This window comes from Schistocerca piceifrons, chromosome 3 (assembly GCF_021461385.2).
Source record: "Schistocerca piceifrons isolate TAMUIC-IGC-003096 chromosome 3, iqSchPice1.1, whole genome shotgun sequence".
Classification (NCBI taxonomy): Eukaryota; Metazoa; Arthropoda; class Insecta; order Orthoptera; family Acrididae; genus Schistocerca; species Schistocerca piceifrons.
The window spans coordinates 193113528-193138921 of NC_060140.1; the positions used below are offsets into that span (position 1 = coordinate 193113528).

Here is a 25394-nt window from a genome sequence, read left to right on the forward strand (position 1 = left end):
CTGTCAGTCGGATTTCTCGTAAGATGAAAATTTTGTTTACATTTTCTCGTTACACAACACACAAAACTCTGCTCTTATCATGGCACGCTTCTGAATAAATTGTAAGAGTTGTTCAAAGCCGGCCGTTGTGGCCGAGTGGTTCTAGGCGCTTCAGTCCAGAACCGCGCGACTGCTGCGCCCGCAGGTTCGAACCCTGCCTCGGGCATGGATGTGTGTGATGTCCTTAGGTTAGTTAAGTTTAAGTAGTTGTAAGTTCTAGGGGACTAATGACCTCAAATGTTAAGTCCCATAGTGCTCAGAGCCATCAGTTCAAACAGCTGTGAATTGTGAAGACAAAACAAAAGGGGCGTCTCAATAATACATTTATCATTACCACCATTTAACTAAATTTAGTGTTCCAGTAACTGTTGCCTTTATTCTTGAAAATGTCTGCTGGCACATGCATTCTGATATCTGCATCTACATTTTGCAAACAACTGTGATGTCCATTTCGGAGGGCACTTCCCATTGTACTAGTTATTAAGGCTTCCTTGCGTTGCTTTCACGTATGGACCGCGAGAAGAATTATTCTTTAAACACCTCCGTGTGTTCTGGAATTAGTCTAATCTCGTATTTGCGATCTCTACAGGAGCGAAGCATAGGGGGTTGTGGTATATTCTTAGATTACTCAAAGCTCGCTCTTGAAACTCTCTAAGTAGGCACTCACGGGATAGTTTGCACCCATCTTCAAACGCCTGTCAGTTTACTTTTCCAACTGTTGACCAGTTCGTGCGGCTTCTGAATCGTCAGATAACAGTTAGCTCTAGTTTTTGTGCGGATGAACCTTAAACCAAATATGTCGTATTCATTTAATGAAAACGAGACATGCCTGTTGATAGCATCGGTTGTTATTAAGATTTTGGTTTTCGGCCTTCCACCATATGGGAGCTGCAATGTTTCGTTGTGACTGGTGAGAGTTAAAAACTTCTCCAGGGATCTGTGTAGTTTTTACGCAGAATAAACCCGCCTTCGTCAGTTACTCGGTAACTGATCGCAGCAGCACAAGAAATAACAGCCTTTGTTCCCGGCCAGAGCACTGACGGCATCATTAGAGGAGCGTGAAAGTGCTGGCCCAAGGCGCACGCGGCCGTATGCTGGTCCGCTATTACCTTGGAAACAGTTGCGGTATGTGTATCAGTCCTTGTCCTCGCCCCCGGAGAAAACGCTTGGACTACGCAGCACTTTCAGAAGTTTAAGAATATTGAATACAGAGACATCTGAAATAAATTACTCGCCAAGGGTATATTATATATAGTAGCTGACAGAGTTAGGTCATTTACGTCTGAGACGAATATATATTCAGCGAATGATTATTTACATTAAAGAAATTTAATGCAAATCAACCAAATGTGAAGCAACAAGGTATCCCAGCTCGAATGTTGATGTACCCAAACTGTCTCCCTTCTTTAAGCTGTGTCCTTTTCGCCCTTTTGTTTTAGATTACGGTAAGTGAACTGGCATGATACGAAACAATTATAGGTGGTTGTGACTTCTGTTTACGCTGTATATGTTGGCCAAAATACATGTTTAAATCAGGAGGTACGCATAAAATATCCGAAATTGTGCTAAACGCATTCTCTGTAAATTATTTCAAGCGTGAGCCCATTCGAACAGTAAACGGCCGGCCGTGGTGGCCGAGCGGTTCTAGGCGCTACAGTTTGGAACCGCGCGACCGCTACGGTCGCAGGTTCGAATCCTGCCTCGGGCATGGATGTGTGTTGAGGTCCTTAGGTTAGTTAGGTCCATTATATTGTGTAGGTAGTTTCCATGTCAAGAAATCAGTCAAAGAATTACTTTATGATGGAAAAGAAAAATATACTATTGGAACGTCAAGTCTGTGGACAATTCAGCGTCCGCGTGTTATCTTATTCCAAGGTCGCGGTGAAGTCCCAAGCCGTGTTTAGCGAGTCACGTCCTCCGCGTCGTGAAGCGCACGAGAGGCTGGGAAGACCCGGCTTTAACATGGTCGCCGCGGCCAGACGCTGGGGTAATCACCGCCAGGTTATTCGTTAGACGTGGACTGTTTGTGCCCGTGCCAGTTCCGGGGTGCAGCTATTTTTATGTAATTTAGCTCTCACAGAACCTGCAGAGCTCTTCGTCGCGCCTTCTGTACCATACGATCGAAGAAGGCACGATGTTCGTACGCCCTCCAGTGTTCGGTGGCCACAGTTCAGGAATAAAATGGGAGTTCATGAGAGTGTCCATGCGAAGCTCAATGCACAGAAATCGGTATTCTAAATCTCCGAAGACTGGGTTCAGTGATGAGTGAACACTGAGAGAATGAAAACTATTGATAAAAAGGGGTCGGGAGAAGAAAGTACAAACTCGCAATTTCGCATGGATTACCTGTTGCGTTATCGAATTCACTATATGCTGGTAACAGATAGTATCATTTCTACAACTTGAAAGAGCTGTCTACTATTTACATTGTTTTATTTTATGTAAGTTCTTGTCTTTACTTTAACCCAGTGAGTCAAAATGACGCTCTCATAGATTAGCACTTTTTCCCACCGACCCGTTCAGTCGGATTACAAAGACTCAATAAGGAACAAAAAGGTAAGCCAAAATATTGACGAAAAAGTGGAGCTTTGAACAGTCTGCGGGTCAAAATACTTACACAGCTTTCCTTGTCTGTGACATCTGCTCCAAAAAAAAAAAAAAAGAATGCAGTACACTTCGGAAAAACGTTAAGGGACGCCGACTTCCGATATCTTAACAATTGAAATTTGACGGGCGCTGTAAATAGCTCAATTATCAGATCTCGAAGATTATGTTGTTGATGAGATGTGCTCTAATGGCACAGCTACAGTTCCGAAGGAACGTCCGGTAGTGGTTAGGCTCAGACGATTTGCACAGATGCCATTCTGCCAAATTGTGAGATTCGGTGTTGTGAAGGAGGGGGTGTAGAGTATTGGTGAGGGGGAAGAAAATAGTTTTGCTGTTCACCTTCTTCCCCAACCCACATTCCTTACGAGGCTTTCTGTTGGTAGGTGCTGTTATTCGTGACGACTCCCATGAATTATCGTGTGTCGCGAGAGTAAATATGAATGTAGTGGCAACGTAGGAATCCCAGGAATGTGAACTGATACAAGAACGCTGTATTGACAAAACTGAGTCATCCCCTGAAGGCTATTTCACAAGGGCAATCACGGTATTAACGGTTCGCGGTGTGACGCACCGACACTACTGTGAAGGACGCGCCACGAGATAGGAGAGCTCGCAACCCAATTTCCGCTGCTATTAACATGTCATTGACAGGAGGAAAGATGGCACTCGAACTTGTATAGTTACGAGTTATTCTCACATAACACGTCTTATTCTCATATAACAAATGTTATTCGTGTGTAATGTATTCTGTTAAGCCCCTTCGTAAGATTTTTCCATTTCTCTCGAAATATGTCTGTTGTGGCCTGTGATCAATGCGGATTAACAGAAGCGAGAAAATTCAGTAGAGATTACAATGTGACAGTATCACTCCTGCAATTGATTCTACTTCGTTGGCTGCATTCCATCGATTATTTATCCTCTTTTTTGTTGTCCAGTTGGAGACGCATACCGTGGCTCGGGGCAAACATTGAGCGATGAGAAACTAAATAACTACTTTTTACAACACTTAGGCAGTTTCTGTTTTACTTCTGAGATGTAAAATATGAGACAGCTGTATAGTAAACCTTTTATTTAGTATCGATAACGTGTCTTTTGTTGAGAAAGAAAATTTGTTTTGAGTTCTTGTAAGAAATGAGGTACTTTTCTTAAAAAGTACTACTTTTCCAGTAGACTACACATCGAAAATTGATGGACGAAAGTGAATAAAAGCTACTTCGAAACTGAAACATCCCCAAGAACGCGTCCATTGTATGTTCAATGTGAAATAACTTCACAGCTTCATTCGGAAGGCCTGTGAGATTGCATTAGCGAGAGTGTTGCGCATGTTGGGATATTTGCTCATATTAGCCACCCTTCACCTCAAAGTTTCTAGACATTTGTGTGTGCGTGGTTGTCTGGTGCGTTGGCGAGTGAAAGTAGTCCGAACAACTGGCCGGCAGTATTATTCCGATGTATTTCGAGGGCAGCTGGAACTCTTGGAACTTAAGCACAGACAGGTATACGCCGAAAAACGCCTGCTTGTCTGTAGTTTGTAGATTTAAAGGCTGCAGCAGAAGTTGCAGTTGCATTGTATCTCACAGTGGCATAGTGGTTACCGAGACATCGTCGACGATGCGCTTAACCGTAACCTTCATGCCTTTCCTCTTTTTATTACCGTATCCCCACAATTATTAGCGACAATGGAGATGTCTGTCTGCATTGACCCCGCATTGATATGGCCTGCTACATGAAGAATGCATTGGAAAACTATGTATACGTAACAGCACTGGATGCTGTAGCTTTATGCTCTACATACAATAAAATGATTATAAGAAACTCAGTTAAGAATCGATTAAGCATTTGTCCCCCTGTAATAGTTAAACCTGTCAATCTCGTAACTGGTAATATTTAATGCTGAGAACAAGGTAGCATCACCGATTTAGCCTCTTATGATCATCGGTCAGTAATACATGTACTTCTTCCCAAGTTTAAAATGATATGTGTTCGATGCCCGTGAAACAGCCCATTTCACATAATCCCAAATTTTGTGAGCGGCGGGTTAACGTTGAGCAGGACAGAGATCGGGGTTCCAATGCAAGCGCATCCGTATTTCCATAAACTGGCCGATAGTGGTAGCCTTGTGCGAAGTTTCAGGAGAGCCGTGTTTCAGGAGAGGTTTAAAACGATAATCACATAGGTACCAACACAAAACCTATTTTCCTGTTACCGACATCGTTATACCATATACCGAGCAGTGGTTTAAGTAATAAGGTATGTATGTACATTTACTTTTGCTTGATAGCAATGTGTATAAAACTCGGAACATCACGACCTCAGTAAAAGGATCAGCGATGCATTGCACATCAGAAGTGGCTACTAGTGTATGCATATATTATTATTTCAAATTCCCGGGTTCGATTCCCGGCGGGGTCAGGGATTTTCTCTGCCTCGTGATGACTGGGTGTTGTGTGATGTCCTTAGGTTAGTTAGGTTTAAGTAGTTCTAAGTTCTAGGGGACTGATGACCATAGATGTTAAGTCCCACAGTGCTCAGAGCCATTTGAACCATTATTTCAATGTAGACAACTCTCCGTCCAGTCAGGGTCATGTTGACGCAGAGGTCATAAAAATACTTATATCAGACGTACAGATTTTATTTGGGACAACACTCACATTCTCGGCTGTACTTGTGTGAAATTACATGCAGATTTTGCAATTGTGGATGAAATGTGCATATATTTATCGTCCTGTGAAAGAGGTTATTGTCAGTCTCTTATTTGCCATCGTCGAGAAATTTCTTCGTACGATCTCCTCTTTCGTCGATCAAATAAAATATAGCTACGGAAAAATCATCGAGTTCGTACAGGTAGCACGGAAATGTGTGCTAGACAAAGCGCTGGAGTAATTTGAATTATGCTTAAAATCATCAAGAGAGCAGTATTGTTCCAGTAAGGTACTGTTGGTAAAGTTGCTTCGTTTACTGATAATTATTTGTTTCGTCAAAGGTTAAAAGGAATTCTAAACATAATGCACATCACGAAACTTCGCGTATAGAAGGTTGTAGATTGTAAGAACACCATATTTTAATGTATTATTGAGACGTGTCATCGTGGTTGGTGCCGTGCATCAGGTGGTTTAAAATGTAGTTGTGAATACAGCCATTCTCTATCGACGATCGCTTGCTACTCTCCCAGATATTGGTGTGGATCTATTATCAAAGTGAGTGAGAAGGTGTTTCTCTACACCTATTCAAACTCCACGCTACGATCTCATTTGCGTTTGTAATCTTAGAAAGGACGACTCCACAACAAAATGGTTTTGTAACTCGCAGAAATTAGAAAGAATTTCGGAGTTACCGAATGTTTTCTTCCCAGTGCTGCTATCTCATCCAGGCCAAATTTCTGTTACAGCACACGATGCGTTTTGACATTCTGGTGGATAGCTTCGGCCGTTGTAAAACCTGTTTTCCTGTAGACATTCCCACTTATTTTGCGACGTAAATTCTAAGATTTTTTGATTGGTGTCCAAACTGCTGCCAAAGCCTGCAGGAATACTTAATATGGAGCCTGTGCCATTTAGATCACAGTGATTATAACATAGTCCAATGTCTCGATGCGATTACTAATGTAATCTGCTTGCGTTTCACCCTGCCTTCGATCTCTTGGCATCCAGAGACAGAGCACGAGAATGAGTGATTATCTAGTGAGTCGTATCATCTGAGCTTGAAGAATGAAAAAAAAAAAGAATTCTTTGGACCACTTCGAACATTCATTCAGAACACTTTAATATCTTATCCAGATCGTAAGCATTTTCGGATTTAAATAAGACCATTTTAGACCAAATGGCTTATTAGCGATCATTCTAAAATTCCTTAAAAGTCATCTCTTTCCATGTAAGTTTCTCTGAAGCACTGATAGCAGAATCTTTTATTATATACGGAAGTTACCACATTCAAGCATCTGTAGGTGTTATAACAATCTCTTATGGTATCGCAGTTATTTACTTAGACTGGGCGCCGAGATTTTCGTTTCTTATCCATCCCCACTTTACATAAGTTTACAGTTTTCCTAGATTACTTGGAAGATATGTTCTTCAGTTGAATGAAAGAATATTGAAAGAATAATAATAGGGATGTTGGTCCTGGATGTCGTTTTGAAGTATTTAGCTTTCATTTGACACGTATTGTACGTGTGCAGCAGCAATAGACGCGAACGTATTTCTGTTTTTCTGTACGATATCCAAACATCTCCTGATGAGCTGATTGAAAATGTAAGTTAAACATTTCGAGACAGTTATCACCCCATCTCGAACGTATGTCTCACATTCGAGAAATCCAGGCTTAACAGCAACGACAACAACGCGGCACTGAACTAGAGACGCCCTCGTCGCATCGTATATGAGGCAGTTAAAATTAAGACGTCTGACACAGAAATCGTGAGGGATCTTTATCAGCGGATACTGTACTGATTGCGATACAAGTTACTGCACTGCACGAATTTTTGGCCGCCTACGTCCAAGTATCGGTGAGAAATCCAGACATAATTCGAACAGTTGGCCATGCTATTAGCACGACAATGCCAGAGAAAGCTGGTGATGAAACCGCCGTAGATTGCATTACTGATTGCTATACTACGGCTAGCCCGGCGTGTATCGGTATTTCGAAACCTTGTAGTACGTGGTTGCACCACAAGATAATGATTTTGTAGGCGATACTGGGAATTTATAGGCAACTGATACAATGGCCTGTAATGATGGAAAAGAGCGACTTTGCATGCTACTATAATATCTCTGTAGTTTGTAAAGATTCGGATTATCACCACAACCTTCCTTTCAAGGATTTGGCTATTGCCTGTTGCGAACACTCAAACGAAAACATTCCCATCTCTTGCAAGGTCTTGCAATATCTGTTTTCCCATTCGGCTCTTAGTTCAAGTATATTGGAGAATTCTGTGACCTGGTATTAGCAGGAGGTGGTGTTGCAAAACTTTATTATTAAATGTTGTTTATTGCTACAGTAATCCACCGAGATACTTTCTGAATACGTGAGTTGTAGGGCGACAGATTATATGGATGACAAGATGACTCCGAAAAAGTTTCTCCAGTGTGTCTACAAACATTGTTTCGTGAGAATTTCGAAGCTACAGTCTGGAACCGAGCGACCGCTACGGTCGCAGGTTCGAAACCTGCCTCGGGAATGGATGTGTGTGATGTCCTTAGGTTAGTTAGGTTTAAGTAGTTCTAAGTTCTAGGGGACTGATGACCACAGAAGTTAAGTCCCATAGTGCTCAGAGCCATTTGAACCATATTTCGAAGCTACCCCTAATGAGTGATGAATCATACATGACAAACGGGAGAGTAATACATTGGAGACGAACCGATGAAGGTACGTCAACGCAGAGTGGTGTGTAAGAAAAATTTCAGACTTGGAACTAATGCTGGTTACGTAGATCCTACTTTGGAGTAGTGTGATAAACTGGAGATTTATTCTAATTTGCCCTCGTAGTCAGCAGCGGAAATGAAAAAAAAAAAAATCACTGTGATCATTAAAACCGTGCCGCATGTTTGGCTCACCCACCTTCCTTAGGCTGGTATTTACGTCGGAAAGAAGGAATAGTTTTCTAATCAAAATGGATAAAATAATGGAAGGAATATTATTAGGAGAAACAAAATCGGTCGTGTCATTTTCAAAGAAACCATCCCGGCAATTGCTTTAAGTAAATTAGGAAACCACGGAAAAACCTAAATCTAGATGGCCTTGAGGGGCTTTTAAACTGTCGTTCTCCCGAATGCGAGTCCAGTGTCTTACGAGCCACTGCGCCATCTCGCTCGGTACTGCTATGGCGTTGCACATGTAGAGGAGGGTTTGCACCACAGCCCTGTAACGAGGCAGTTTTACACCAGACTTAGAAGACGTTGGTTGTCCTCGACAGCCGGAATTCAGGGACGTTGGTTGTCCTCGACAGCCGGAATTCACGGTCCATCTTCACGCAGCCTGAAAGCGGAAGACAGCCTTACATGAAGAGAAACTTGCCGGTTCCCAAAGATCACAGGTTACATTAATGAACATTTGTGAACATTTGTTTTTGTGACGCTTTAGCTCCACATCTACAGTTGTGTCATTAGAGAGACGAAACAGGTTATTATTTTCAGACAGGGATGTGATTATTGGTTATATCGTTTTTAAATGAACGTCGCAATGTTGTGCTGACAACGGGTAATTGCCGATTCATAGAGTTCTTTTTCTTCCGTTATGTACTACGTTAATGTACACGAAACGTTCTGTATTACTTTAGAAAAGTCACACGTCCCCAACTTTAGGAAAACAGTATAATTTTGACAAGAAGTATCCTTAGGCACAAGGGCTAGTTTCGGCCAAATAATTTGTTCTGTCGACGAAAAGTACGACTAACTGGTTGTCCATTGCTTTTTTTCTTCTTGTCATTGTAGATCCAAACAAGCATTGAGTTCTCCAGCTATCATGGATAAAATAATGCTATGGTCAATTATTGTTTCAATGGCATCGTATTCAAAGGATTCGGCTGACTACCAGTGAATGCGCCCTTGAGTTATTTGCATACTCTAGCGTCGGGAAACGCCCGTAGGCAATGAATAGCGTTGTTAGTCAACAGTATTCTGTTCGCAAAATACGCAGCTTTGTCTATTTGTCTACCTGTCATACCAATCCTTTGACTCTGTGGACTGAGCAGCTGCCGTGACAAGTGTTCTTTCGTTTGAGATGATCTAGCAGTTTGTGTTAAAACAGTTTCACGGTGTCAGTTACCTAGAATTATTGAGCTCTCAATTTCCATGACAAGAAACCAAGAACAGTACATTCCTAGCGATTGATTATTTCAGGCCTAAGCAGTGGATTGACTAACGCTTTTAGCTTTATGTAGTGGTTATTGACCATGGATATCTTTATTTATCGCGATTCGAGAAGCGAATAAAAAGTCAGATCTCCGTTAGATTCCTGTCTTTTGCGAGCAGGACCGTGTTAGTCGAACGATCCACGCATGCTTATCGCCGATGTAATCTTTTAATAACTGCAAAGGTTATTTTTTTTTAATCCACAATACAAGTTTAACATTGTCAGGACAAAAAAATTGTTGAAGGTAGTTTTAACTGGTGTTCAAGAGCATCCGCACGAAGGTGACGTATGTAAGTCACTCTGCGATTAATTACGCGCTGTCCTCTGTCTTTGTTGCGGTAGTGCATTTCTAAATGGTTCAAAGCACTATGGGACTTAACATCTGAGGTCATCACTCCCCTAGACTTAGAACTACTTAAACCTAACTAACCTAAGGACATCACTCACATCCATCCCCGAAGCAGGATTCGAACCTGTTACAGTAGCAGCAGCGCGGTTCCAGACTGAATCGCCAAGAACCGCTCGGTCACAGCGGCCGGCTTACATTTCTAAGTGAAGCAAAAAGCAAGTCTGTCGTTCTCTGCCTTTTAATCGTCGAAATACTGACACTGCTTCCAACGAGACAACTGTTCAGCAGCTGTCTCCCATACGATGGAGGTAATTCGTGCGTTTCAATTCGGCTTCAGCGTTTTCCCAACCGATTTTTTACATGTTGCTTTGTTGTTGTTGTCGTCGTCGTCACCTTCAGTCCGAAGACTGGTTTGATGCAGCTCTCCTTGCTAGACAATCCTGTGCAAGCACCTTCATCTCTGGGTAACTATCGCAACCTACATCCGATTGGAGGTTCTTACTGTATGCGAGCCTTGCTCTCCCTCTACGCCCCCCCCCCCCCCCCTCCTCCCTACTTTCACACACTCGCTCCCATTACCAAATTGGCAATTCCTTGATGACTCAGAGGATGTGGCCCTATCAACCGATCTCTTCTTTTAGTCAACTTCTACTATAAATTTCTGATTTTCCCATTTAGATTCAGTAACGTCTCACATGAGGTTCGATCTACTCATTGTACTCGTAACCTGCAGCATTCTTTTATAGCACTATATTTAAACCGCAACTATTCTCTTCTTGTCTGAACTGCCTTTTGTTCTCGTTTCACTGCGTGGCTGCATCGTAGACAAATACCTGAACAAAAGATTTCTTGGTATTAGATGTTAACAAATTCCCGTTTTTTAAAAATGCATTTCTTATATTGCCAGTCTACGTTTTATATCTCCTCACTTCGGCCATCATCACTTACTTCGCTTCCCAAATAGCTGAACTCATTAGCAGTCTCTGACATAATTACAGTGTTATCGACAAAGGTATAAGTTTCCATTTATTCTCCTTCACAATCCTTTCTCACTCCCTTCTCAACCAGTGCTTCCCATTCATATTCTTCGACTCTTCGTAATGAAGTCTTGTTTCTCGACAAGTTGTAAATAACCTTTCGGTCCCTGTAGTTTATCCCTGCTACTTTAAAAATTTCAATGAGTGTAATCCAGTGAATATTGTCAAAAGCTTTCTATAAACCTATAGGTGCTATGAACGTAGGTTTGCCTTTCTGCAACATATCTCGCAGGACAAGTCGTAGGGACAATATTGCCTTGCGTGTCCATACGTTTCTTCAGAACTCAAACTGATCTACGCTGAGGTCGGCTTGTACCAGCTTTTCTGCTTTTCTGGATATAATTCGCGTCAATGTTTTGTAAGCATGACTTTCTGAAACTGGTAGTTCGATAGTGTTGACATCTGCCTTCTTTGGAAGCTGGAATTATTACATTCTTCCTGAAGTCAGAGGGTATTTCGCCTGTCTGATATATCTTGAATGCCAGGTGGAATAATTTTGTCATTGCTAGATCTCCCAATGATGTCAGTAATTCTGATATAGTGTTTCTACTCCAGGGGCCTTCTTTCCAATTAAGTCTTAATACGAGGGTTATTTTTAAGTAAGGCAGTTGTCTGTCTGATGATAATTGCTCTCTTAAATTAAGTAGGCCTACATTAAACTAAGCTATCGAAGTCTGCCCTGATTTTTCGGAAAGTAGCTGTTAAGTTGGACGTATCGTTGATCTTCGTTTAAGTTGAATGTATAACTCAACTTTTGGTATATTTGTAGTTGTTTCGATCGAAGATGAGCGTAGTAGTAATTGATCGCTTTGCAACGTAGCGTTAGGAATACTAGCAGTCAAAAGTGGCACGTAATCAAGATGTAAGAGCTTCTTTCCTTAGCATGAAGATTGGATTGCAATATTTAATCGAAAGACTTTGTCACATGAGTATATCCAACACGTTTCATTAATTACTGCGTTGAACCGAAGGTAAACATTGAGAATCCAAGGAAACCAGAAAGTCTTTCCAGCTGAATAGTTAACAGAAGATATGCTTACCAGTATCTTCACAGTGTGCTTGGCAACGATGTGACGTGCTTGCTAGGAGGTAGATCAGGAGCCATGTTGGCAGTTGATAGCCGTTCCCATTACTGAGATACGTTCTTGAAAATAATGTCTAGACTAGCTTCATCTCCAAATATCGCACATGTAGTTTCCGTACCTCATCTCTATACCACCAATGGTTAACAATGTCCCTCCAAGCAGTTAGAATCTTCTTACACTCGTCTAGCTTTGTCTCCCCACACCAGCCAGTCAGATCAGCCAGCTAGCCCGGTTCTCCAAATCGAAGTGCGACTGACCTCTGAAGAGTACATTTCTCCATCTATCGTCCAATACTGATGCTGATTCTGCAATAAAGCGGCTCGTCTCTACATTGCCGTGAGCGGACACTGGAACTAGAATCACCCGAGGCAGCTGTAAGCTCTGCAGACATATGTTGATTTCGTCGTGCTGTTAGGCTCGGATATCGGCCCTGTCGTGCGTAGGCATTCATGACCAACCGTATATTGATCCCCATAAACATTTTGTGTGTCCCAAACGTCGCCAAAGCATTGTAATTACACATTGTGCCACATGCAACGCTGATGGAGACCACAGTCTGCTTGATAGCAACGATTCACCTCTGTACGCTGTAAATCTTGCTAATAAATATGTTCTGCTCACAAAGAATGCTCTCACACGACTGATCTAATGAATTGTGATATTTTACGTGTGAATAAATTTATTATTCGAAGTAAACTGTACTCTGTTTGTATTCGGAAAGCACAATTCTGGTCGTGGGGAAATCTTGACAACCGGTTTTCTCATTTGCCGAATTTGTTTAAGTTTTTAGATGCTAGTGTCGAATACATATCCTGCTGATGACCTAGCCTTGTATTGATAATACGGAACATTTATTTTGGAATACAGAGGAGAGGTATAGCTACTTTAATTTTTTTATTAGATCCGCGAGGCATGCTCGGATAGCTCAGCTTATAATGAACAGCCCGCAAATGACAGAGATCCGCCATTGACTCCCGACCCGGCATGCAGGGCTATTCAGAGTGCACGAAGTCACGATCGTTTGTGCGTCGTGTTTATATTTTCTGACCTAATTTTTCAGGTCTTCTTGCTTCCATCTTGATTTACATTTTCCGTGGTATCCATAAAATGCTTCAGTGATGCATGCATAGGTCCCTAAATCAAACAGGAGATCTTCCCCTGCCCGCATCTCGTGGTCGTGCGGTAGCGTTCTCGCTTCCCACGCCCGGGTTCCCGGGTTCGATTCCCGGCGGGGTCAGGGATTTTCTCTGCCTCGTGATGGCTGGGTGTTGTGTGATGTCCTTAGGTTAGTTAGGTTTAAGTAGTTCTAAGTTCTAGGGGACTGATGACCATAGATGTTAAGTCCCATAGTGCTCAGAGCCAGATCTTCCCCCTCGTGCCCAACTAAGCGAATGATCAGTCTTTTATGAGCCCAATGTCGCCCAGGCGTTGAACTACGACGGCTCTTTCCCTTACATGTAATGTAATAGATGAGTAGGACATTAAACCGGTTATTTTTTGTTATTAATACTTACGCTGATGTTGATCTCATTCCGGAGTCGAATCTGTACAAGTAAATAACTGCTGTGTTTGTATTACGCTTTCGCCATACCACCGAACAAGGTGGGACATCGGTTCAAATCCCCGTCCGACCATCCAGATTTACGTTTTCCATGATTCTCCTAAACCTCGTAAGACAAATACCAATATGGTTGTCTTGAAAAGAACACTGCCGAATTCGTTCTCAATCCCAGCTACCGCGCTGTCTCTAATGATCTTATTGTCGACGGGACTTAAAGACGAGACGTTAAACACAAGTATCATCTTTTCCTTTCGATATAGGACCAGTTCCAGCAAGGCTCTTTATCCTTGGTATCACTAAGATGTAATGCTGGTTTACAAATTAAAGTCGTATTGTATTGTTGTCTCGAAGATCGCGAGGGGGTAGGTTCAGCCGCCTGCGAGGTATTTTGTGTAGACGGTGCTAAAGAGCTTTCATAAAGGTTAGAAACTGCACCATGCAATAAACACCTTGACTTGATAATAGGCTTGTTGGCAGATGAATCGACGGTTTACACTGGGAAACAGAAGTAAATGAAACTTCCTTGCAGGTTAATAATGTATATTGGACCGGAATTCGAATCTGATACTTTGCCTGCCTGCCAGAAAGTTTAAATCAGCAAACACTTATGCAGAGTGAAAATTCACTCTGGAAGAGTGCCCCATGCTGTGGCTAAGCCGTGTTTCCGCAACATCCTTTCATTTTGGAATGCTAGCCCCGCAAGGTATACAGGAAAAATTCTGGAAAATTTGGAAGGTAGGGGATGAGGAAAGGGCGGCAGTCCAGCTATGAGGGCGAATTGTGGGTTGCGCTTGGACAGTTCCGTCGAATAGAGAACTTCTCCGCAAAAGGCAAAAGTCCCAGGTTGAATCCCGGTCCAGCACACAGTTTTGATCTACCAGAAAGTTCCATATCAGCGTACTACTCTTCGTTGCAGAGGGAAAATTCATTCTGCAGCTGTACGTGATTGCGAGACTGCATTCTATGTCAATATGGAGTATTTCAATAATGATTAGTTATTTGCAGTTGTCGGATGTACGGTTAAATACATCTGAAAATCTTGAATGCTAGGTGCTTCGCAGCTGTCGTATTTGTTAAGACTCTTGCTATACATCATGCACTGCATTTAAATTACTTAATAGCCAGACCAGTATTCGTGCATAGAGCCCATCATCAGTGGATAGATGTTTATGTATATTCTTTGTCATCTGTATCGGACGCTACATCCGACGTTACTGCTCTGCCTTTAATGAGACACATGGGCTAATGCACAGCTCTGAATAATACTTGACACGGTCGCAGGTTCGAATCCTGCCTCGGGCATGGATGTGTGTGATGTCCTTAGGTTAGTTAGCTTTAAGTAGTTCTAAGTTCTAGGGGACTGATGACCTCAGAAATTAAGTCGCATAGTGCTCAGAGCCAATACTTGACTCGTAAATATCTTAGGGAAGAACCGTACGCCTTCTGCTTTACACCCTGTTGCTGTGTTAGCAAAGTAATTTACTAGATGATGATCCTGCGTTCGAATATTGAGGAATAGACAGATTTTGCGATTTACATATTAATGAACATAAAAAACAGGGAAACATTTGTAATAAACATAATAAACTGCAGATTTAACTTTTAAGAACAGATGGCTTGAATAAGGTCCAAACTGCTACAGAATGGTGGTCCTACAAGCAGTTTTATATTAAATAAAGCTAATTATTGAAATATATCACAGCCCTTGAATTATCTAGCGTGACACGAAAAATGACGATCTTACCACTAGATCAAGCCACGACGTGTGCTCAATACGTAAGTTTCTTCACCTGCATTCTTAGATGCCCGTGACTTTATATCGATGTCACGAACCTTACTCCATTCTCTTCGTCCATCCTGATCGCAAGAGCGCATTTGCCACCAACGTCGTGACACTTCAGCCAGTGAGAGCTCGAACAAGTTACACATTTCGTACAACACTTGACTAATATGCAAAGGACCTCCGTTCGTATACTAATTATTCAGTAGCTAAAATAAAATATTGTAATTGACAGTGTATGACATGACCAATTCTTGTCGTTTGCAATTACATATCTCTCTAACTTTGACATATTTATGCTTCTAGCTCACATTCATTCATATTATACCCACCGTTGATCATAGATTAATAAATCGAATCACTGCTTCATTTCATCAGTGTAAATATGGAAAACGGCCTGTTAGATACCCTTAGATACATAAACTTAATATTATAGAATATTTAACAACAACAATAACGTTGTTCTTGTTTGTCTCGATGATGGCTACTATGCAATGCCGTTACCGGCTATATGATGTATTGTGTATCATGATGTTGTTGTGGTCTTCAGTCGTGAGACTGGTTTGATGCTCCTCTCCATGCTACTCTATCCTGTGCAAGCTTCTTCATCTCCCAGTACCTACTGCAACCTACATCCTTCTGTATCTGTTTAGTGTATTCATCTCTTGGTCTCCCTCTACAATTTTTACGCTCCACGCTGTCCTCCAATACTAAATTGGTGATCCCTTGATGCCTCAGAACATGTCCTACCAACCGATCCCTTCTTCTAGTCAAGTTGTGCCACAAACTTCTCTTCTCCCCAATCCTATTCAATACTTCCTCATTAGTTATGTGATCTACCCATCTAATCTTTAGCATTCTTCTGTAGCACCACATTTCGAAAGCTTCTATTCTCTTCTTGACCAAACTAGTTATCGTCTATGTTTCACTTCCATACATGGCTACACTCCATACAAATACTTTCAGAAACGACTTTCTGACACTTACATCTATACTGGATGTTAACAAATTTCTCTTCTTCAGAAACGCTTTCCTTGCCGTTGCCAGTCTACATTTTATGTCCTCTCTACTTCGACCATCATCAGTTATTTTGCTCCCCAAATAGCAAAACTCCTTTACTACTTTAAGTGTCTTATTTCCTAATCTAATTCCCTCAGCATCACCCGACTTAATTCGACTACATTCAATTATCCTGGTTTTGCTTTTGTTGATGTTCATCTTATATCCTCCTTTCAAGACACTATCCATTCCGTTCAACTGCTCTTCTATGTCCTTTGTTGTCTCTGACAGAATTACAATGTCATCGACGAACCTCAAATTTTTTATTTCTTCACTATGAATTTGAATTCCTACGCCAAGTTTTTCTCTGGTTTCCTTTACTGCTTGCTCAATATACAGATTGAATAACATCGGAGATAGGCTACAACCCTGTCTCACTCCCTTCCCAACCAATGCTTCCCTTTCATGTCCGTCAACTCTTATAACTAACATCTGGTTTCTGTAAAAGTTGTAAATAGCCTTTCGCTCCCTGTATTTTACCCCTGCCACCTTCAGAATTTGAAAGAGAGTATTCCAGTCAGCATTGTCAAAAGCTTTCTCTAAGTCTACAAATGCTAGAAACTTAAGTTTGCCTTTCCTTAATCTAGCTTCTAAGATAAGTCGTACGGTCAGTTTTGCCTCACGTGTTCCAATATTTCCGCGGAATCCAAACTGATCTTCCCCGAGGTCGGCTTCTACCAGTTTTTCCATTCGTCTGTAAAGAATTCGCGTTAGTATTTTGCATCCGTGACTTATTAAACTGATAGTTCGGTAATTTTCACATCTATCAGCACCTGCTTTCTTTGGGAATAAAATTATATATTACTCAGTATGTGTAAACATGTGTGGCGAAATCGATGGTTTAATTGTAAATATGTTTATGATGCAGTTGTTAATTCTTTATACGATATGTTGCATTCCGTTGGCTGACTAGTCCTCCTGCATTTACTGTTCCGGTCTTCCTTGCCTCGTTTCATATTATTCAAGTGAGTGTTATGTCTGTCGTCGGCAGCCATGTATGCTACTTAAGGTCCAACTACCTGCAGTCCAGCACGGCTCACGTGCGGCCGCCTGTAAACTCGGCACCGGCAAAAGTCGGACGCTCATTCTCGCTAATCCTCCTCGCATTGTCCTTAGGCCCACTCCATACCCCCCAGCGGAAACCATTTCCACATTCCAGCCTCTAGCTTCCCACTTAACTGTTTGTTATGTTCAACTAAAACTTGGGGCTCTTCCAAGATTCGTTAAGTTACAGCCTTCTATTGTAAGCGTGTCCTCGACCGCTCAACCAACATTTGCTAGTTGTTCAGTTCCAACGAAGGCTTCTTTCTGGGCTCGTTAAGTTACATATTGATTACGGGCTCTATGCCCGAATACCGATCTGTCCGTCAAAGTAATTTCCAACTCATGGTGTACAACTAGATGTCTTTTGGGGGGGGGGGGGGGGGAATCGGAGTCATTTATTGCATGATGCAGTTCCTAACGTATCTGCAAAAAGTTAGGCGTCTATGTAGGTGACTGCGATGAGTGCAGTTGATGTTTTTAAGTGTCGTATTTGTGTTGTTGTTTACGATTAGGGAGAGGAGACGGTGCGGGAAGGTTTCGTGCTTATCCCCAGTGCATTGACACTGCATAAAGTTGTAATGGACGTTACGGCACCATGCCCGTTCCCATTGCAGGACAAAACATTTTTGTCACCGACAGGATTCGGATTAGGTTCCTCCGAGTCGAATGCCAGCGCGGAGCGAGCGCGCGTTTGCGACCTCGGATGCGGGCCCGGGTTGCAAGGTGCGTCTCCGCCGTGGAGGCGCGAGGTGTGACGCGGGGGTGGCCGCAGAGGGAAGCGTATTTAGAGTCGAGCGCGGCGCGTGCGCGCACTATTTTGGCTTTGTCCCGCGAGCTTTACGTCAGAGTGCGTGTGAGTGCCGCCTGCCGACGCACGTCCTTAGTCGACTGTACACCCGACGATGCCAGGACGCACGCAGCCGAACCGCCGTGCTGCTCAGCGCCCTCGGAACCCCGCCGACCTCTGGCAGGTAGGCACCAAGTGGCTGGCGCTTTGTACGCGCCCCAGTGTTGTCGCGGCTTGGTTATCGCGAATCTCTGTGAATTGGTGTAAATATTTTCGCTTACAAAAGTAGAGAAGCGGGGGAGGAGAAGCTCTGTGTATGTTATATTAAGCTGTCGACAATACCTGATAAACACAGGACAAAATGAAAAGAAGAAAAACCTAGTAAACACTTGACGCTTTCTTATAGTTTCTCACCAGAAGTATTTCTGTCACCTCCTCCCCCCCCCCCCCTTTCCCATTTTTTTAAGCTTCAGCGTCTTCACTCCTTGTTTGGGTCTCAGCCGGTAAGCGTCTCACCATTGTTTCGAGTGGATTCAAAAGGTTTAGTTGCATGCATGTTAAGTGGCGTTTTACAATCACACACATGCTGCGAAAGGAAGTAGATGTGGGTATTGGCTACGTGCCACCCAAGCTAACAGAACTGGAGCTATCCACTTCCTCTCGAAGATAATAAATGGTGTTAACATTGTCGTATTCGTATAAGCTGTATTTGTATGATTAGCGAAAGTACAAATGCTTAACAAGCTGTACAAGTACAGTGAATCCAATGCGTGGGGTACATTAAGACTGTGGACTCTTAATCGAAAGGAATCACTCGCCTGGCAATTGAAATTAAAGTTCGGCGTGATTTCCCTAAATTACTTCAGTCTAATGTCGGTATGGATCTTTTGAAACGGCCACGGTTGCTTTAGCCCCACACCCTCGTCCAATTGAACTTGTGCTTAGCCTTTAATAACTTTACTGTCGACAAGGCCTTAAACTATATGTTCTTTCCTTTTCTTGGGTTCAATTAATAAAACTGCTAAAGAATTTACAAGTGTACGTCTATCGTCCGCAGAATGGAAGAACTCTTGCATATGTATTGAATAGAAAAGTATTCCTTACCAGCAAACACATCCCTACAAAGTGCTTGGTCTCTAACAAAATTGCTTCTGCGGCTAACTGCTGTTGTTGCAGAATCACTATTTCCTAGTAACAGTCTCCATCCCACAGCAGAGTGACCCCGAGATGCAACAGAGAACCGCCAATGATCAGTAATTGGGGGGAAATAAAGGGCACCGTTACCCAGGAAGTCGTTATGCATGTTGCAATAAAACTAATGCTGTCATTCGAGCAGGACCATCTTACCTGAGGAAGGTTTCCTAACGTCCATTATTATTCCTTAATACAGCGTGCATGTATGGGCCATACATAGCCTCTGTGATCACGCATCACTTTAAGGAATTACCATATCCATGTTGAGTGGCAAGGCTTTTAACGAAGAGCATGAATATTTATCTCACTGTTGCAGTGTACGTTACATTTTGTGCTGACGAGGAATAGTATATTACAATCAACGTTGTATGTAATTGGAACCTAGTTAGATGAGAAAAATGCTAGAAGGAAAACACTAAAGATTTAATTCTCTCATTAAAGTTTAATTCTAGCCTGTGGGCGCCCTGAACTACCGATCTGCAGACGTTAAACGGGAAATTCGCTTTATCATTATTTGTACTGCCACTTCAAGATTGAAGTTTGACTAATTTGAATAATAGTGATTTGCCTCCAACGCTTCAACGGGGAACACAAGAGATTTTCTAATTCTTGACACATTAGTTCTGTCCCGAACAGTTTGCGAATTGTGCCCGTCGAAATTACTTGCTGACCTTAACAATATTTGTTTATTGAAAGCTGCTGTTTAGCCTAGCCAAAACGTGAGAAGTTCGTCTCCCCGATGATCTTAAAGCTTACAGCTCGTGTGTTAGCCACATAACTTCTGCGCATTTAGTTTCGATATCTGGAGATTTCCTCGTGCGTACCTCAAGGACTAAATGTTATATTATCTCAAGAACTAAATGTTATGTTCTAATAAGAAAATTTGCAGGTTGTCATCTTGAGAAACTGCTAATAGATACTGTACTACACGATGCCTTTTGCCTTCTTGATGACCGTCTGTGACGTTTTCGACTTGTGAGTCATCCCAGACTCGCCGACCTTGTTCCTCTAGTTTCGGTACTAAATGACGGAACAGGAATTATTCTGCCCATCCAAGTTGTTGAAAAAGCTGTGAAAGAGCAGTCTGGTACGGATTCCACTAGACACACACCACAGCAACCAAGTACTACTTCGAAGGTTTTACATCCAAGCTGGAGTGCACTGTTGCTGAGGTGCAAGATGGAATTTGTAGGTGTGTGAGACAGGCGAGCGGAGCTAACGCCTCATCGTTCCACTTCCTCCGTTCGCATCCCACACGGGCGGTAGCCACACAAATAGCCGCTTGCTTTTCTCACACACTGGCCAGCCGCCAGGAGGCCACGCGCCGCTCCTGCTAGCCCAGCGACACCGCGGCTTCTCTCACCTCAGCTGGTAATTATTCTCGTTTTTCGTGGTCGCTTTGGAATAGCCGCCTCTGGCGATTGGAGTGTCTGCTCCGAAGGCCACAGCTGTGTACACCTCGGTATCGATTCGCTCGAGAAACGAGCGGCATTTTGGTACCAGCTGTACGGCGCAGTTCAAGAGTTTAATGACCTCGGTCTGGCCAGTCACTTCGAGGATTAAAATTGAGCTTGACTGACGTAATTGCTTTGGGTTTCCCAGCGTTATAGCTGCAGGACAAGTTCTTAGCCATGCAGTCGGTGAACGTTTTCGCATGCCATAGTACTTAGATGACGTAGCTAGTTGTCGGCAGATGCTCTGGATTTACGGCACGTCCGAAGCATATATATGATATAAAAACTTGGTGCGCCAGCATGTTGTCCCGCAATTCCCCCAATGAAGTTTGGTGAAAACCATCACCTCAGGCGTATTCGATACGAAGTTATTGTAGTTCCGCAACGGGATGTTAAAGTTCTGACTGTTGCAGCATGCATCTCCAGATGAGTATATTATCCGTAGTGCGTTATGGCTCCACCTGCCTTACGTTTTATAAGGAAGCTATCACTCGTAAGACCGACGGTGAGGGCTACAATGGCAAAGCGTTCCGCTCGTTACCAATAATGAGTAATGCAACAGACATCCGGAAAGCTTTAATGAATATACTAGAATAAGAACTTAATTCCGACCACAGGCTTTAAAAAAATTGCATTGTCATGTTACACTGTAACGTCAGAAAAAATTTAAATACGCACTGTGCCATAGTCTTGCACAAAGGCTTTGTATTTAGTAACTCGGTTGATGTTTCATTAAAAAAGCTAGCGAAATTTTAACAACATTAAACTTTCCAATAGTTTTAAAAAAGTAGAGTGAAACTTGCCCAAACCCATTTGATACTTTTCATTCCCGTCTGTATCCTTGTTTAAAGTCCTTCACCCTTGATGGTATCCTTGTTCGGTGACCAGTAAAGTCCTCGTATGCAGGATGTTAGTCCAGCGTAAATTCTGAACGCCTCTAATTGATTCATGCCAACCTTAATTAGATTCCCCGTGATATTTCGTGCCATTCATGGCGAGTGCGGAAAAGATGCCCTTATCACAGTCGAATTTCTTCCTTGAATCAGTGATTAATCTCTGATGACTCGTTTACTGTATGGCAGCTAATAACAGATAGCTGAATAATCGTTTTTGTTAATGAAGGCTGTACAGCCTGTACATGTGACGCTTCTAAATAGATACCCTTCTTTGGAGTTACATACCCAATGATATCTGCATTTACTGCGGCTATTTCCCTCCCCTCCTCACGATGGGTATCTCTCCGTCGGTCTGATTTAGCAGTGTTTCCTGCCTTTAATCAGTAAGGGTTATTTAATTTGAATTGGAACCGGAGCTGACCAAACATGTCACTCCCTGCAGTATCCCTCTATGTTGCCGCTGGCCCTGGTTTCCCATGAATCGGCATTATCTGAAAGTATTGGATTTGGCCGCCTAGTCCTCGTCTTGACGTAATTCAATCTTTAATTATGAAGGCCGAAAGCTCTGAGTGCGTCACACTGGAAATGTGTACGTAAGAGTGGACAGGTAAGAATTAGCGAGGAAGTGCGTGATATCCATCTCCTGGCTACAGTGATAAGACAGTGGTTTTTGCGTTATATAACATAATTCATTCCTTGCGTAGATTCTTAGTGATTATCCCTCTGACCTTAGTCGTATTCTTGGACGCTGAGGAACGTGATTTTTTAAAATGGACTTTAGGTGTTTGCAGCCAGTCGCTATTGGTGCTTTGATGTTCACCGAATCAAAATTTTAGAAGTTAACGTTAATCGGAATTGACTACCGTAAAAACATGATGGGGCCTTTGTCGCCTAATGGGCACGTTTCTCTGTTAATTTCACAGACGTGCATGTAAACATATTCTATGTGCTCATTTCCACTGACATAAATTATTTCAGACACGATGCGGACATCTGACAACCACTGCTCATAACGCAGTGTTAATTATGGCGGCATAGGAACTGTGCAGACAAGAGAAAATCGTTGGTCGAGTCGCAAAGACAAGCATAATCAAAATGCATGTTTGTAATACGTATATTTTTTTCATAGGTTATGGAAATTAGTTCCTCTTATATATGTCAGTTCTGCAGCATATACTTTCTATAGACAGAAACAGAAGAAGAAAGCCGACATTGAGTGCGAGAAAGCTGATAAATGACATGAAACGCAGGACTTATTTTCGGTTTCCAACTACGATCTACTTTTAGTAACTTTGCCGCTGATTTCCGTAAATTGCTTTAGACGCTTCCTAGTTAGGTTTTTAATTTGACTTCGCTGATGGTTTATCACAAGTCTGTTGCGCACGCCGCCCTGTGTGTTTGCTATACAGAAAGGCCACACAAACTACATATTAATAGAACGCACAATGTGAGAAGAAACAAGGAGTGTCGAATCACGCAGTTGTAGCACACAGAAAAATTAGCCGCGAATCAAACCACATGGTAATTTTGTTGCAAAGATAGCATTAATTAAGGTTCACAGCGCTAGATGATTCGGAATGCCTGATAAGAGTAAAGGGGAAGGGCTTGCAACTCGACAACCAAAATTCGAAGCAACAGTCAATATATCACACCTAGCGAGATGGCGCAGTGGGAAGACACTGGATTTCCATCAAGAGGACGGTGATTCAAATCTCTACCCGGCCATGTAGATCCAGGTTTCCAAGTCGTTTCCCAAAATCGCTTAAGGCAAATGCTGGAGTTCCTCTTTTGAATAGGACACGACAAATTTCAGTTCCCCGTCTTTCGTCTTCTATGGAATATTTCCCACAAGAACTGACGGAGGGTGAAATTAATGCAAGGCAGCGTACAGTAAACAGCTGTTACCTCTTCAACTTTTGTTACCTCGCTTATACAGTACTATTTACTGTCTGGTAAATCTGCTGAAAAAAGTGGTGCCCCGACAGAACTTGTCGCAGACAGGATTCGCTATCAAACACTGATTTTATGCTTCGTAAACACTGAAAGAGAAAATTGGCAGAGTTCATACAATAATGTGAAGCCAATTTTGTATCTTCTACATCTAAAAAACTCAGCTGAGGTATTTACCTCTCACTGTTTCCCTGTACAATCTACAAGGTCTCATTCTACGCTTCGTCATCCCATTTCCCTTAAAGGTTGGGGAAAGCGTCGACGAGTTTACCGGGACTCCAATAACAAAGATGCAGAGATCTGGTTGTCTTGGACATAGCATTTGTATGGTACAATGAGTGCGGAAAAAGTATCCTCAAAATCACAAGAGCGGAAAGACCTCCATATGAAGCGGGCAAGAAGAGAGCTCAGCCTCAAGGTGGCAATGATATTTCAGAATAGTAAGTGGGGACTGTGGTAAGGGTGTCCTGAATGAACTGGATATAATTGAATATGTTATGCTACAAACGGTGTCTAAATATTATGGGTTACTAATGTGGGCAAAGGTTCATAGATTTCAGTTTGGTAAATGTTAATAAGTGAAGAGTATAGTGGTAACACAGTATACTAAGATGTACTAGAAATGTTATGGCTGACAACATGGTGAACGAAATACCGGAGGCAAAGAATACAAAACGAACAACAGATACAGACAAGTATGCAAATTCCTAACCATTTCAGAATTAACGCAAGTACAAAGATGGCTCAAGAGAGGATAACAGTAACCGACAAGCAAGCAATACCATTAAATGTTTGGATTTATTAATTGCTCCTACATTCAAATGTGTGGGAAATCTTATGGGACTTAACTGCTAAGGTCATCAGTCACTAAGCTTACACACTACTTAACCTAAATTATCCTAAGGGCGCGCACGCGCACACACACACACACACACACACACACACACACACACGCCCGAGGGAGGACTCGAACCTCCGCCGGGACCAGCCGCACCGTCCACGACTGCAGCGCCTTGGACCGGCTCGGCGCTTCTACATTGTACGATCGTTTTCGCTGCGGAAAATGAGACGTTCGTTGAAACGAAACGAGCTTCACCTTCAGCATAAGTCAGACTTCGTCGAAACTCAGTTTTTACGTAATCCTAAGGCACTATTATTACAGCGTATGAATGAATTAGTAACAGCAATAGCAGATAAGCTGTCAAAAGCTGTCTTTTCAATTTTTATATACATATAGACTGTTTACGGGCGAAGTACTACGTTTGCAATTTTTCCCGTCTATCTGCGTACAGACAACCCCCTTTCCAAATTTTTCACGGTAGACGAAAGTATGCATAGATGTATATAGTAGTTGCCAGCATTTCACTCGACGACATGACATACTGCAAAATACATTCCGCAAAGACCGGAATGGTAACTTAGCTTTGAAGAGAAACGTTTCTCTTGCGCTGGACGTACAGCTGATACACTCTTTTGGATTTCTCGAAAATAAACAAAAAAAAAGTTCTTATGCCGGTACCATAGTATTCAGTTAATGAAAACACGAACTGACTAAAACAAGTGATCACAACTAGAAGTAAAGTAACTGCTGGATTTTTAAAAAGGAACTGAGAAATCTGTACCAATAAGCCGTTCAACGAGTCTCTCTTCATTCTCTTCTGATCGCAGAACGATGTGAGAAGGTTCTCTCAAATGAAATATTCATA

General features: G+C 42.3%; 1 protein-coding gene across 4 annotated transcripts in view; it reads left to right on the plus strand.

The window, feature by feature from the left end:
• LOC124787602 (A-kinase anchor protein 1, mitochondrial-like) overlaps nt 1–25394 on the plus strand; it is a 277269-nt gene that overhangs the window by 194965 nt on the left and 56910 nt on the right. Inside the window, exon 1 of one of the 4 annotated variants that reach the window (XM_047254351.1) lies at nt 18245–18378. The exons of the other annotated variants lie outside the window; for them this stretch is intronic. The gene's annotated coding sequence lies outside the window, so the exon portion shown is untranslated. Of the gene's footprint in view, nt 1–18244; nt 18379–25394 lie in introns of those variants that run through there. 4 annotated transcript variants of the gene reach the window in all.